Source organism: Rutidosis leptorrhynchoides, chromosome 9 (genome assembly GCF_046630445.1).
Source record: "Rutidosis leptorrhynchoides isolate AG116_Rl617_1_P2 chromosome 9, CSIRO_AGI_Rlap_v1, whole genome shotgun sequence".
Classification (NCBI taxonomy): domain Eukaryota; kingdom Viridiplantae; phylum Streptophyta; class Magnoliopsida; order Asterales; family Asteraceae; genus Rutidosis; species Rutidosis leptorrhynchoides.
Window position 1 is genome coordinate 112,425,314 of NC_092341.1, and position 16,162 is coordinate 112,441,475.

The 16,162-nt window shown below is 32.6% G+C and overlaps 1 non-coding gene across 1 annotated transcript; it reads left to right on the forward strand.

The window, feature by feature from the left end:
- Positions 1-9,962: 9,962 nt before the first annotated feature.
- On the forward strand, positions 9,963-10,069 carry LOC139869498 (small nucleolar RNA R71). The gene has a single exon (XR_011766105.1). It is a non-coding gene; the product is annotated as a small nucleolar RNA R71 (small nucleolar RNA).
- Positions 10,070-16,162: the final 6,093 nt, after the last annotated feature.

A 16,162-nucleotide genomic window follows, 5' to 3' on the forward strand; every position in this document is an offset into this window, starting at 1 on the left:
ATTAGCATTTTATAAGTTTAAATTCGGGTAGTACCTACCCGTTAAGTTCATACTTAGTAGCTAATATACAATTCAACTACTACAATTCTATATGAAAAACTGATTATAATAATATTTCGCGTTCAAACTTTTATACAATATTTTACAAACTTACAATACCGCTTATTTTACATAAAGCATGAAATATAGCACACAATAACTTTGATACAAGATAGTTGTGAAGATAATTCTAGCTAGTACACAAGTCGTTCAGCAAAGGCAATAAAGACACGTAATTCATACGTCCAGAAACAAGTCATGCATTCTGGTTTTACTAGGACTACTTCCCATCCTTGGTCTTGTGCAACATAACCGTTATGGCCGTTGATAAGACAGCGTGTTGTAACGTCGTCAAAGGGACGAGGGTTACGTAATGTCCAACAGTCCCGTAATAATCTAAAAACCTCATTTCTTACCCCAATTACCGACTCCGTCACTTGTGAAAACGTTTTGTTTAATAGTTGTAGCCCGATGTTCTTGTTCTCACTTTGGTGAGAAGCGAACATTACTAATCCGTAAGCATAACATGCTTCTTTATGTTACATGTTGGCCGCTTTTTCTAAATCACGAAGTCCAATATTCGGATATATTGAGTCAAAATAATTTCTTAACCCGTTGCGTAAAATAGCATTTGGGTTCCCCGCAATATATGCGTCAAAGTAAACACATCGTAACTTATGGGTTTCCCAATGTGATATCCCCCATCTTTCAAACGAAAGTCTCTTATAAACCAAGACATTCTTGGAACGTTCTTCGAATGTCTTACAAACTGATCTCGCCTTAAATAGTTGTGCCGAGGAATTCTGGCCGACTCTAGACAAGATTTCATCAATCATGTCTCCGGGTAGGTCTCTTAAAATATTGGGTTGTCTATCCATTTTGTGTTTTTAAACTGTAAAATAGACAAGAGTTAGATTCATAAAAAAATACTTATTAATACAAGCAATTTTTACATATATCATAAAGCATAAGAACACTATATTACATATATTACACCACACGAATACAACTATCTTATTCCGACTCGCTCGTTTCTTCTTCTTCGGTTTTGGTTCGTTTTGCCAAGTTTCTAGGGATATATGATGTTCCCCTAATACGAGTCGTCGTTGTCCACATTGGTTTAGAAAAACCTGGTGGTTTAGAGGTTCCCGGGTCATTGTTACAACTTAAGAACTTCGGGGGTTGACGATACATATAAAGTTCATCGGGGTTGGAATTAGATTTCTCTATTTTTATGCCCTTTCCCTTATTATTTTCTTTTGCCTTTTTAAATTCAGTTGGGGTAATTTCTATAACATCATTGGAATTCTCGTCGGAATCCGATTCATCGGAGAATTGGTAATCCTCCTAATATTTTGCTTCCTTGGCGGAAACACCATTGACCATAATTAACCTTGGTCGGTTGGTTGAGGATTCTCTTTTACTTAACCGTTTTATTATTTCCCCCACCGGTTCCGATTCTTCTTCCGGTTCCGATTCTTCGTCCGGTTCCGATTCTTCTTCCGGTTCCGACTCTTCTTCCGGTTCCTCTTCGGGAACTTGTGAATCAGTCCACGAATCATTCCAATTTTCATTTGACTCTTCATTATTATTAGGTGAGTCAATGGGACTTGTTCTAGAGGTAGACATCTATCACATAATATCAAACACGTTAAAAGATTAATATATCACATAATATTCATATGTTAAAAATATATAGTTTCCAACAAAAATGTTAAGCAATCATTTTTAAAGAAAACACGGTCGAAGTCCAGAATCACTAATGCATCCTAACAAACTCGATAAGACACACTAATGCAAATTTTCTGGTTCTCTAAGACCAACGCTCGGATACCAACTGAAATGTCCCGTTCTTATTGATTAAAAACGTTCCATATTAATTGATTTCGTTGCGAGGTTTTGACCTCTATATGAGACGTTTTTCAAAGACTGCATTCATTTTAAAACAAACCATAACCTTTATTTCATCAATAAAGGTTTAAAAAGCTTTACGTAGATTATCAAATAATGATAATCTAAAATATCCTGTTTACACACGACCATTACATAATGGTTTACAATACAAATATGTTACAACAAAATAAGTTTCTTGAATGCAGTTTTTACACAATATCATACAAGCATGGACTCCAAATCTCGTCCTTATTTAAGTATGCGACAGCGGAAGCTCTTAATAATCACCTGAGAATAAACATGCTTAAAACGTCAACAAAAATGTTGGTGAGTTATAGGTTTAACCTATATATATCAAATCATAATAATAGACCACAAGATTTCATATTTCAATACACATCCCATACATAGAGATAAAAATCATTCATATGGTGAACACCTGGTAACCGACATTAACAAGATGCATATATAAGAATATCCCCATCATTCCGGGACACCCTTCGGATATGATATAAATTTCGAAGTACTAAAGCATCCGGTACTTTGGATGGGGCTTGTTGGGCCCAATAGATCTATCTTTAGGATTCGCGTCAATTAGGGTGTCTGTTCCCTAATTCTTAGATTACTAGACTTAATAAAAAGGGGCATATTCGATTTCGATAATTCAACCATAGAATGTAGTTTCACGTACTTGTGTCTATTTTGTAAATCATTTATAAACCTGCATGTATTCTCATCCCAAAATATTAGATTTTAAAAGTGGGACTATAACTCACTTTCACAGATTTTTACTTCGTCGGGAAGTAAGACTTGGCCACTGGTTGATTCACGAACCTATAACAATATATACATATATATCAAAGTATGTTCAAAATATATTTACAACACTTTTAATATATTTTGATGTTTTAAGTTTATTAAGTCAGTTGTCCTCGTTAGTAACCTACAACTAGTTGTCCACAGTTAGATGTACAGAAATAAATCGATAAATATTATCTTGAATCAATCCACGACCCAGTGTATACGTATCTCAGTATTGATCACAACTCAAACTATATATATTTTGGAATCAACCTCAACCCTGTATAGCTAACTCTAACATTCACATATAGAGTGTCTATGGTTGTTCCGAAATATATATAGATGTGTCGACATGATAGGTTGAAACATTGTATACGTGTCTATGGTATCTCAAGATTACATAATATACAATACAAGTTGATTAAGTTATGGTTGGAATAGATTTGTTACCAATTTTCACGTAGCTAAAATGAGAAAAATTATCCAATCTTGTTTTACCCATAACTTCTTCATTTTAAATCCGTTTTGAGTGAATCAAATTGCTATGGTTTCATATTAAACTCTATTTTATGAATATAAACAGAAAAGTATAGGTTTATAGTCGGAAAAATAAGTTACAAGTCGTTTTTGTAAAGGTAGTCATTTCAGTCGAAAGAACGACGTCTAGATGACCATTTTAGAAAACATACTTCCACTTTGAGTTTAATCATAATTTTTGGATATAGTTTCATGTTCATAATAAAAATCATTTTCTCATAATAACAACTTTAAAATCAAAGTTTATCATAGTTTTTAATTAACTAACCCAAAACAGCCCGCGGTGTTACTACGACGGCATAAATCCGGTTTTACGGTGTTTTTCGTGTTTCCAGGTTTTAAATCATTAAGTTAGCATATCATATAGATATAGAACATGTGTGTAGTTAATTTTAAAAGTCAAGTTAGAAGGATTAACTTTTGTTTGCGAACAAGTTTAGAATTAACTAAACTATGTTCTAGTGATTACGAGTTTAAACCTTCGAATAAGATAGCTTTATATGTATGAATCGAATGATGTTATGAACATCATTACTACCTTAAGTTCCTTGGATAAACCTACTGGAAAAGAGAAAAATGGATCTAGCTTCAACGGATCCTTGGATGGCTCGAAGTTCTTGAAGCAGAATCATGACACGAAAACAAGTTCAAGTAAGATCATCACTTGAAATAAGATTGTTATAGTTATAGAAATTGAACCAAAGTTTGAATATGATTATTACCTTGTATTAGAATGATAACCTACTGTAAGAAACAAATATTTCTTGAGGTTGGATGATCACCTTACAAGATTGGAAGTGAGCTAGCAAACTTGAAAGTATTCTTGATTTTATGTAACTAGAACTTGTAAAATATATGAAGAACACTTAGAACTTGAAGATAGAACTTGAGAGAGATCAATTAGATGAAGAAAATTGAAGAATGAAAGTGTTTGTAGGTGTTTTTGGTCGTTGGTGTATGGATTAGATATAAAGGATATGTAATTTTGTTTTCATGTAAATAAGTCATGAATGATTACTCATATTTTTGTAATTTTATGAGATATTTCATGCTAGTTGCCAAATGATGGTTCCCACATGTGTTAGGTGACTCACATGGGCTGCTAAGAGCTGATCATTGGAGTGTATATACCAATAGTACATACATCTAAAAGCTGTGTATTGTACGAGTACGAATACGGGTGCATACGAGTAGAATTGTTGATGAAACTGAACGAGGATGTAATTGTAAGCATTTTTGTTAAGTAGAAGTATTTTGATAAGTGTATTGAAGTCTTTCAAAAGTGTATAAATACATATTAAAACACTACATGTATATACATTTTAACTGAGTCGTTAAGTCATCGTTAGTCGTTACATGTAAGTGTTGTTTTGAAACCTTTAGGTTAACGATCTTGTTAAATGTTGTTAACCCAATGTTTATAATATCAAATGACATTTTAAATTATTATATTATCATGATATTATCATGTATGAATATCTCTTAATATGATATATATACATTAAATGTCGTTACAACGATAATCGTTACATATATGTCTCGTTTAAAAATCATTAAGTTAGTAGTCTTGTTTTTACATATGTAGTTCTATGTTAATATAATTAATGATATGTTTACTTATCATAATATCATGTTAACTATATATATAACCATATATATGTCATCATATAGTTTTTACAAGTTTTAACGTTCGTAAATCACCGGTCAACTTGGGTGGTCAATTGTCTATATGAAACCTATTTCAATTAATCAAGTCTTAACAAGTTTGATTGCTTAACATGTTGGAAACATTTAATCATGTAAATATCAATCTCAATTAATATATATAAACATGGAAAAGTTCGGGTCACTACATTTAGGGTCTGCTAGGGAAAGACCATTCGGTTTCCATTTTCGAGAACTACATGAAAACAGAAAATCTAACTCTAACAGAAATACATATTATCCTTTAAAGACTTGATTCTCCCCACACTTAGTTAGCTGTGGTATTGAAATTGTGATTAACTTCGTTGTCGACTTCCATCGGACTATCTATGTAATGTTTAACTCTGTGACCATTAACCTTAAATTCAATCCCATTTGAATTTATTAATTCTATCGTTCCGTATGGGAAAACTCTTTTGACTATGAATGGTCCAGACCATCTTGATTTCAATTTTCCAGGAAATAGCTTGAATCGTGAATTGAAAATAAGAACTCTGTCTCCTTCTTTAAATTCTTTTGAACTTCTGATTCTTTTATCATGCCATTTCTTCGTTCTTTCCTTATAGATTAACGAATTTTTGTATGCTTATTGTCTTAATTCTTCTAATTCGTTTAGTTGACTTAACCGTAGACGTCCAGCTTCATGTAAATCAAGATTACATGTCTTCAAAGCCCAAAATGCTTTGTGTTCAATTTCTACTGGAAGATGACATGCTTTTCCGTAAACGAGTCTGAAAGGTGTGGTTCCAATTGGAGTTTTGTAGGCTGTTCTAAAAGCCCAGAGTGCATCCTCCAATTTTATGGACCATTCCTTCGGATTTGATCCTACGGTTTTCTCTAGAATACATTTCAAAGCTCGGTTTGTATTTTCAACTTGTCCACTTGTTTGTGGATGATATGCGGTGGAGATTTTATGAGTTACTCCATATCTTTTAAGAACTTTCTCAAGTTGATTATTACAAAAATGAGTTCCCCGATCACTTATTAAAGCTTTCGGTGTTCCAAACCTTACAAAAAGACGTTTTAAAAAGTTGACTACAACTCGTGCATCGTTAGTTGGGAGAGCTTGTGCTTCCGCCCATTTAGATACATAATCAATGGCTACGAGAATGTAGAGATTATTATGAGATTTTGGAAATGGACCCATAAAGTCAATACCCCAAATGTCAAATACTTCACATACTTGAATGACATTTTGTGGCATTTCATCACGTTGACTTATTTTTCCGGCCCTTTGACAAGCATCACAGGATTTACAAAGAAGGTGTGCGTCTTTGTAAATTGTAGGCCAATAGAATCCAGTATCATAAACTTTTCTTGCTGTTAGTTGACGCCCATAATGCCCTCTTGTTGGTCCTGTGTGATAATGGTTTAAAATTTTACTAGCTTCATCTCCAAATACACATCGGCGTATTATTCCATCGGGATAACTTTTAAACAAATGTGGATCTTCCCAGAAATAGTGTTTTATATCACTAAAGAATTTCTTTCGTTTTTGGTACGGCAATCCTTTTTCAAGGAATCCACATACTAAGTAGTTTGCATAGTCTTCAAACCATGGAATTTCATTATGATCTATCTTCAATAGATATTCATCAGGAAAGTTGTCATGTATGGCCGATTCATTTAGAACTTCTAATTCAGGATTTTCAAGACGAGAAAGATGATCAGCGGCGAGATTTTCTGCTCCTCTTTTATCTCGGATTTCAATATCGAACTCTTGTAAGAGTAAGATCCAACGGATTAATCTTGGTTTAGCATCTTGTTTCGAAAATAGGTATCTAAGAGCAGAATGGTCGGTATAGACCACCGTTTTAGCTAGAACGAGATATGATCGAAATTTGTCAAAAGCAAAGATAATAGCAAGGAGTTCTTTTTCAGTAGTTGTGTAATTTGTTTGTGCTCCTTGTAACATCTTACTAGCATAATAAATAGGTTGAAATCGTTTTTCAATCCTTTGTCCTAAAACGGCTCCCATTGCAAAATCACTTGCATCGCACATAAGTTCAAACGGTAGATTCCAATTTGGTGTTATCATGATCGGCGCATTAGTGAGTTTTTCTTTAAGAATATTAAAAGATTTAATGCATTCATCTGAAAAGATGAATGGAGCATCCTTTTCTAGGAGTTTATTCATAGGAGTGGCAATTTTAGAAAAATCTTTTATAAAACGTCGGTAAAAACCGGCATGCCCTAGAAAACTCCTAACTCCTCTAACATTGGTGGGATGTGGAATTTTAGCAATTACATCTACTTTAGCTCTATCCACTTCAATTCCTTTCTTTGAAATTTTATGACCAAGAACGATGCCTTCTTTAACCATGAAATGGCATTTCTCCCAATTAAGTACTAGATTTGATTGTTCGCATCTAATAAGAATTCGTTCAAGATTAGATAGACATGTTTCAAATGTATCACCGAAGACTGAAAAGTCATCCATGAAAACTTCCATGCATTCTTCTATCATGTCGTGAAAAATCGCCATCATGCACCTTTGAAAGGTTGCAGGGGCGTTGCAAAGTCCAAATGGCATGCGTTTGTAAGCAAAAGTACCATAAGGGCACGTGAACGTGGTTTTCTCTTGATCTTCGGGTGCTATTGGAATTTGAAAATATCCGGAAAAATCATCAAGAAAACAATAGTAATATTTCCGGCTAATCTTTCCAACATTTGATCAATGAAAGGTAAGGGAAAGTATCTTTTCTGGTGGCGTCATTTAATTTTCTATAATCAATACACACACGCCATCCTGTTACAGTACTAGTAGGAATAAGCTCATTTTTCTCATTTGTAATGACAGTCATGCCACCCTTCTTAGGCACGCATTGAACTGGGCTTACCCATGGACTATCAGAAATTGGATAAATTAAACCTGCATCTAGCATTTTAATAATTTCTTTCTTAACAACATCTTGCATATTCGGATTTAGTCTTGGTTGGCGTTGCACACACGTTTTATGACCTTCTTCCATAAGGATTTTATGTGTGCAATACGAAGGACTTATTCCTTTAATATTATGAATCTTCCATGCAATGGCTGGTTTATGAGCTTTTAACACAGAAATGAGTTGTGATTTCTCATTTTCAATAAGAGAAGACGATATTATTACAGGTAATTCAGATTCACCATGTAAATAAGCGTATTCCAAATGATTTGGAAGTGGCTTTAACTCTAATGTCGGAGGTTCTTCTATCGATGATTTATATCGATATCTGTCTTCTTCTTTTAGCATTTGAATTTCTTCTGTTGTTGGTTCATATCCATTAGCCGTTAGTGTAGCTAACATTTTAATTTCATCAATTGGTTCAGTTCCTTCTCCTAAAGAACATTCTCCTGTTCCTTGTAATTTTGGAAATTCTTCTAACAATTCTGCATGTGATTCTATAGTTTGAATATAATAACATGTATCATCTGCAGATTGCGATTGTTGCATTGCTCTATCAACTGAAAAGGTAACACTCTCGTCCTCTATACTTAGGGTCAGTTTCTTACCAAACACGTCTATCATTGCTTTAGCCGTGTTTAAGAATGGTCTTCCTAATATGAGAGGAACTTGAGAATCTTCTTCCATGTCCAGAACAACAAAATCTACTGGAAATACTAAAGTACCAACTTTAACTAGCATGTTCTCCAAGGTCTAGTTTAGCGTATAGTGAATACGGCATTAAATTTATACTAGCACCTAAGTCTGCCAATGCTTCTATTGAACTAAGACTACCCAGAAAATATGGAATTGTGAAACTTCCTGGATCTGATAGTTTTTCTGGTATCTTATTCAACAGCACTGCTGAATAATTAGCATTCATAGTAACAGCCTAGAGTTCTTCCATTTTCTTTCTATTCGATATTAGATCTTTCAGAAATTTAGCATAACTAGGCATTCCTGAAATTACATCAATGAAAGGAAGATTTACATTTATCTGTTTAAACATATCCAAGAATTTGGATTGCTCGGCTTCAAGTTTCTCTTTTTTCATTTTACTCGGGTAAGGAAGTGGTGGTTGGTATGGTTTAACATAAGGTTTAGCCTTAACTGTGTTATCTTCATTAACCTTTTCAACTACCGGTTCTGTTTCCTTATCTTGCTCAGGTTGTGGTTCTTGTGGAGTAGGAATAGCGTCCTCAGAAATTACAGGTATTTCAGGTGGTTTAAGTGTAATACCACTTCTTGTGGTAATGGCTTTAGCTGTTTCATTCCGGGGGTTAGCATTTGTATCACTAGGTAAACTTCCTGGTTTTCTTTCACCTATTAACCTTGCTAGGTTACTTACTTCTTGTTCTAAATTTTGAATAGAAGCTTGTTGATTTCTAAATGCTTGAGCATTTTGTTCATTAGTTTATTTCTGAGATGTGAAAAACTGCGTTTGAGTTTCAACTAGCTTCATCATCATATCTTCTAAATTCGGCTTTTTATCATCGGTTTGTGGTGGTTTGTTTTGAAAATTAGGTCTTTGCTGGTTTTAAGTATTGTTGGATACTTGTTGATTACTTGGACCTTGTTGGTTGTTGTATGGAATATTTCGATTATAATTTTGGTTTTGATTGTAAATCGGTCTTGGTGGTTGATAATTATTCTGATAATTATTTCCAGGCCTTTGGTTTATGTATGAAATATTCTCTCTTTTGTTCCATTGTTAGTTCAATACTGAGACAATCTTTTGTCAAATGTGGTCCTCCACACTGCTCACAACTAATTCGTATTGAGTATATATCCTTAGTCATCTTTTCCATTCGTCTCTCGACAGCATCTATCTTTGCGGAAATGGAATCTAAGTCATGACTAGAATCAGCTCTAGCTGCTTTAGATGATCTAACGATATCTTTTTCTTAGTGCCACTCATGTGAGTGGGAAGCAGTGTTATCAATAATTTTGTAAGCATCAGTTTCGGTTTTCTTCATAATAGAACCACCAGCTGCTATATCGATGTCTTTCCTTGTAGTGATGTCGCATCCTTGGTAGAATATTTGTACTATTTGACAGGTGTCTAAACCATGTTGCGGACATCCTCTTAATAACTTCCCAAATCTGGTCCATGCTTCATATAGAGTTTCATTCGGTTTCTGTGTGAACGTAACAATTTCTCCTTGAAGTCTTACGGCTTTAGATGCTGGAAAGAATTGTTTAAGAAATTTTTCAACTAAAACATCCCATGTATCAATCGCCCCTTCTGGTAACGATTCCAACCAATCTTTGGCCTCTCCCTTTAAAGTCCAGGGAAATAACATGAGATATATCTGTTCATCTTCCACTTCTCTTATTTTAAATAGTATGCAGATCCTATTAAAGGTACGAAGATGTTCATTTGGATCTTCCTTCGGCGCACTACTAAATTGGCATTGATTAGTCACCATATGTAGAATTTGTCCTTTGATTTCATAATCTGGCGCATTAATGTCAGGATGAGTAATTGCGTGACCTTGGCCAGTGCGTTTAGCTCTCATTCGGTCTTCCATACTTAAAGGTTCCAGATTTTCCATGATTGAATTTGTTGAATCTGAATCACTAGAGGATTCTGATTTAATGGTTCGTTCCTCAACAATCTCTGTTTGAATGATTGGTGGTTCCGGAGGAAAGATTAATGGTTCAGGATCTATGAATCGTCCCTGAATATTCTTCGGATTCTCAATTGTGAGGTCGGGTTCAAAAAATGAATTATCGGAAATTTGAATTGGAGTACTTGGTCGACTGGATGACGATTCTAAAGAAAAATCAACGGCGACAATATTAGCTAGATGTCTTGATCTGGTTACAGGTGGTGAACGTACAAAAGGTGGTGAACGTCTTGCTCGGTGCATTCACTGAATATCCTATTAGTTTTTAAAAGGAAAGAAAATTATATAAGTTATCCAATTAATAGACTTTTCTAATTTTGCCCACGTTTCGAATAGCCAAAAGATGCAGCAGAGGGGCAGGATTCGTTTGGTCTCAATATAATTGAGTACTGTTTGGCTCCAATAACCCGGTCCACGTACAAATTCAACTATTACTACGAACCAGAAAATTTTGATGTCTATCAATTTAACCACTTAAAATAAATTTTCGTAATTTTAAGAAGTCTTAGATAAGAAATAGAGAAAATTCTAAGTCCTAAAAACTAGAATGGCGAGAAATAAGAAAAAAAAAAGCGCGTCGATATTAAAATTGGAGAAATAAGAAAGAAAAAGAACGACTTATAAAACTTTAAAACACTCGACTAACCCAACCTTATTATTATCACTAACTTAAAATTAAAATTGCAAATTGAGATTACTAATTGGAGTGATAATTGATACATAGGTAAAAGGCGTCGAAAAATAAAAATAAGAAAGTAGCGCGTTGAAACTTAAAAAAGAACTAAAAACTAAGAATTAAAAGTTTCGTCTAAAAATATTAAAGCTTACAAGTAAAACTATATCCCAAATGGCAATAACTTAAAAAAAATACTAAAATTTAAAAATGGCGTCGCAAAATTCTAGAGCACCTAAATCTTAGTCTAAAGAAAAAGCACTTAAGGGATTTTACGGCAAAGCCTAAAAATCTAGAAGTGAAAATAAGCTACGGCAAAATACTAGAACTTACAACTAGCTACGAACAAATAAAAATACAAATATTACGATTAAATGATAAAAAGATACAAAAATAAAAATAAGCTTAAATTTGATAAAATTATTTATTTTTATAAAAATATTATTTATTTATTTTTATTTATAAAAGTATTAATTTATATATATATTTAATAATACAAATTTAAATTTAAAATACAAATTAATTTAAAAACTAAAACTAAATATTAATCTTAAATATAAACCTAATTAAGTTTTAATAATAATAATTAAATTATACTCCGTAATAAATGCCAAATTAGGGTTATGCTCGTGTCAGAGTGGCTCCGCGAGTTGCGGTACACCTGGCAACAAACTCCGCGAGTCGCGGGGTATGAAATTTCAGATTAGGTGGTTTCGTTTGACAGGTTTCGTTTTTAATATTTATATATATATATATATATATATATATATATATATATATATATATATATATATATATATATATATATATATATATATATATATATATATATATTTTCTATTTTAATAATTATATTAAATATTTATATTAAATAAATAAAACTTATATTTAAAAACTAAAATAGAAATAAAAATACTTTATAATTTTATAAATAAAAATCTTAAAAATAAATTTATATATATATTTTTTTCCGGTTTTTAATTTTTTATATTTTTTTATATTTAAAAAGTATATATTTTACAAAAACTAATTAAAACTTAATAAAAAAAAATTTTTATGTGTGTGGCGTTTCGCTTCGGCGTTCCCCGGCATCGGCGCCAAAAATACTTGATGTTATGTGAGGTGTATATGAAATAGCTTATATTTTACTAGGAAAAACTATTAAATACGATACAATTTTACACAAGATATTTATTTATTTATAGAATGGATATACTTAAACCTTGCTACAACACTTATAGGCAGTGTACCTAATCGTACAGTAGTGTAGTTTTTAGTAAGTCCGGTTCGTTCCACAGGGAAAATCTTTAAATAAAGCTTAACGCTATATTAGTTTTAATTTATAAAAATACAAATATATATAAGTAATATTATTATTATAAAAAGGGGGTTTTTACCATTTAATGACCGGTTTGTCGATTTTAAAACTTAGTCGCAGTTAAAACCTAATGTAAAATATTAAAAATAAATATAACTTAATTTAAAGCGTAAAGTAAATAACGATAATGAAATTGCGATAAATAAAAGTGCGATGAAATAAAATACAATAATTAAAAAGTGCGTTAATTAAAAGTGCAATTAAATACAATGACAATAAATAAAAGTGCGATAATTAGAAGTGCAATTAAATATAAAATAAAGGAAATTAAATATGAAATAAAAGAATTATGCTTATTTAAACTTCCGTAATCATGATATTTGACGTGTTGATTTTTAGTTTTATGCCCATGGGTTAATTGTCCTTTGTCCTAGATTATTTAATATGTCCGTCTGGTTTTTGTCCATAACAATCCATCAGTCATAAATATAAAGTGCGAGTGTCCTCGTCAAATTATCCTTATACCCGAAGTTAAATATTCCAACTAATTGGGGACTTAAACTGTAACAAGGTTTTAATACTTTGGTTAATAATTACACCAGGTTATCGACTGCGTGTAACCCAAGGTTTTAATACTTTGTTATCAATTATGCCAAGTGTCCTTGTACATAATTTCACCCCTGTTTTAATAATTCCATAGACTATTAATCCATTCCCGTGTCCGGTTAAATGAACGATTATTCGTACATATAAATATCCCGCCCATCGTGTCCGATCGAGTGTATATGGTTATTTATAGGGACGTCCAATTGTAAATTTTTATATTAAAATTAACAAACTATCATTTAGTTAAACAAATTAAAGCCCATTAATAGCCCATTGTCTAATTTCTACAAGCGTCGTTCTTTTGTCCAAACCCCAATTATGGTACAAAGCCCAATTACCCAATTTTAATATTTTTAGCCCAACATCATGATTACTTCGGATTAAATAAGCATAATAATAACTTAGCTACGAGACATTAAATTAAAAAGGTTGAACATAACTTACAATGATTAAAAATAGCGTAGCGTTACACGGACAGAATTTTGACTTACACCCTTACAAGATTCGCTAACATACCCTTATTATTAGGATTTAAAATTAAAATATAAATATATATATATATATATATATATATATATATATATATATATATATATATATATATATATATATATATATATATATATATATATATACGTTTACATATAGATAGAGAGATTGATGGATGGATATTTAAAAGATCAAAATGTGTTGTCTTTTATAAGCAGATTTGGATTTGAGTACTCCGCGAGTCGCGGTCAATTTCCCCTTCAAACTCTACGAGTCGCGGAGTTTGAATTTCCAACTCACTCCAATTTGGATCTTTACTTGCTGACGGATTTTAATAATATAAATATAATATAAATATATAATTTATATAATTAATTATATATTATATTATATTTATATACATAATTAATTTGTAACTTTCGGTCCGTTGCATCGAGCGTTGAGAGTTGACTCATGTCCCGGATCCGGATTTTCGAACGTCCTTTCGTACTATTTTATATCGTGTATTTTGCGTTTTGTAACTTGTACTCTTGTCATTTTTAGACGTTCTTCATCATTAATTTGAACCTTTTTGATTGTATTTTTGTACTTTTGAGCTTTTTGGTCGTTTGCGTCTTCAATCCGTCGAATCTGTCTTTTGTCTTCACCTTTTATTATTTAAACGAATATCACTTGTAAATAGAACAAGTGCAACTAAAAGCTTGTCTTTCTTGAGGGATAATGCTATGAAATATATGTTCGTTTTTAGCATTATCACGTATATCTGGAACCTTTAGTGGATGAGCTAAAAGAGCTGTGGGATAGTAATTGAGTAGAGACTTATGATTCATCAACAAAGAGTAACTTTCAAATGCGCGATGGTTTGATCTTGACAATAAGTGACTTTCTAGCTTATGCTAATTTATCTGGATGGAGCACTAAAGGCAAGCTTGCATGTCCTTCATGCCATAAGCATACAAAAATAATAAGGTTGAAACGTTGTAGAAAATTCATTTTCATGGCACATCGTCGATGGATGGCTAGGAGACATGCTTATCGGAAAGATAAACAGTCTTTTGATGGTACTAATGAACTAGAGATGCAACCATGTGGCTTACAGGGTCAGATGTTCTTGAGGAGCTAAAAGGATATGATTTAAATATGGGAAACTAGTCAAGGATAACCCAAATCTCCCGTTTAATTGGAAGAAGGGAAGTATATTTTTTAAGTTACTGTACTGGATAGACAACCTGATACGTCATAATCTAGATGTAATGCATATTAAAAAGAATGTATGTGATAGTGTCATAGGAACGTTAATGAACCAATATGGCAAGATGAAAGATAATTTAAATGTGCGATATGATTTAAAAGAAATGGGTATTAGAGCAGAACTGCATCCGGAAGAGTTAGACAACAACAAAGTGTATTTGTCACCTTCTTGTTTCACAATGAATAAAGAAGAGAAATTTGTATTCTGTACAAGGCTTAAAGGGGTGAAAGTTCCCGATGGATATTCTGCTAATATACCAAGATGTGTTCAATTAAAACCTCCAAAAATTTATGGCCATAAAAGTCACGAAAATCATATATTGATGCAACAGTTTCTTCCAATTGCCATACGAGACATTCTACATAAGCATATGCGCTCTGTTGTTATGAAACTATGTCTTTACTATAGACAATTATGCTTAGAAGTCCTTAATCCAAATGATTTGGTCAAGATGGAAAATGAGATTGGAAAATCCTTTGTGATTTAGAAAAAAAATTTCGTCATCATTCTTTGGTGTCATGGTTCATCTAATAGTCCATCTTGCTACAGAGGCCAAATTAGGCGGACCGGTTCATTACTATAACACCCCGTCAAAAATCCCTTTAATGGAATGTTAACTCTGGTCCCAGTGCTTGGCTTGACTTCTACGTAACAACAATATTTTACAGCGGAAGCAATTAATACTTGAGAATAAAACACGCAAAACGGACCAACAATAATGTTGAGTGAATGTACAGGTTTTAGGTAAACAATACAGTATGTTTAAGAAATAAAATTCCTAAAACGTTTATTAGTGGAAGACCACCAAGGTTCAATGTTAAAAGTTTGTAGACAACTCCGTGTCCCCTTTTAAAAGTTTGTTGACACTACCATGTCAAGTTTCAAATATTTGTAGACAATACCATGTCAAGTTTCACCTCATTTGTTCGAAATTCACAGTTTCAAACAATGTTGTATAGTATCTGAAAAATAGTATTCAGAAAATAGTTCAAGTTCATTGACCACGAGATTTCAAAAGTACAACTCCAAGTTGCGAAACGTATACATAATCCATGAGTACCTGAATACTAGCAATGACCAGAGTATAGAATCCACTACACTCCCTTTACCCCATAAAAATGTTATACACTTGATCAAGTGTATCTAATGTTCAAAGTAAATGCACCACAGTTAATAATGTAGGGTGAGGTTGTCAATCTAACGGATCCATCCATCTAAATTGTGCTTACCCGATGGTATTTAAAGTATTCAAGCTAGGGGCTTTGTGATCAAACTCAAAATGTATATATAGTACTC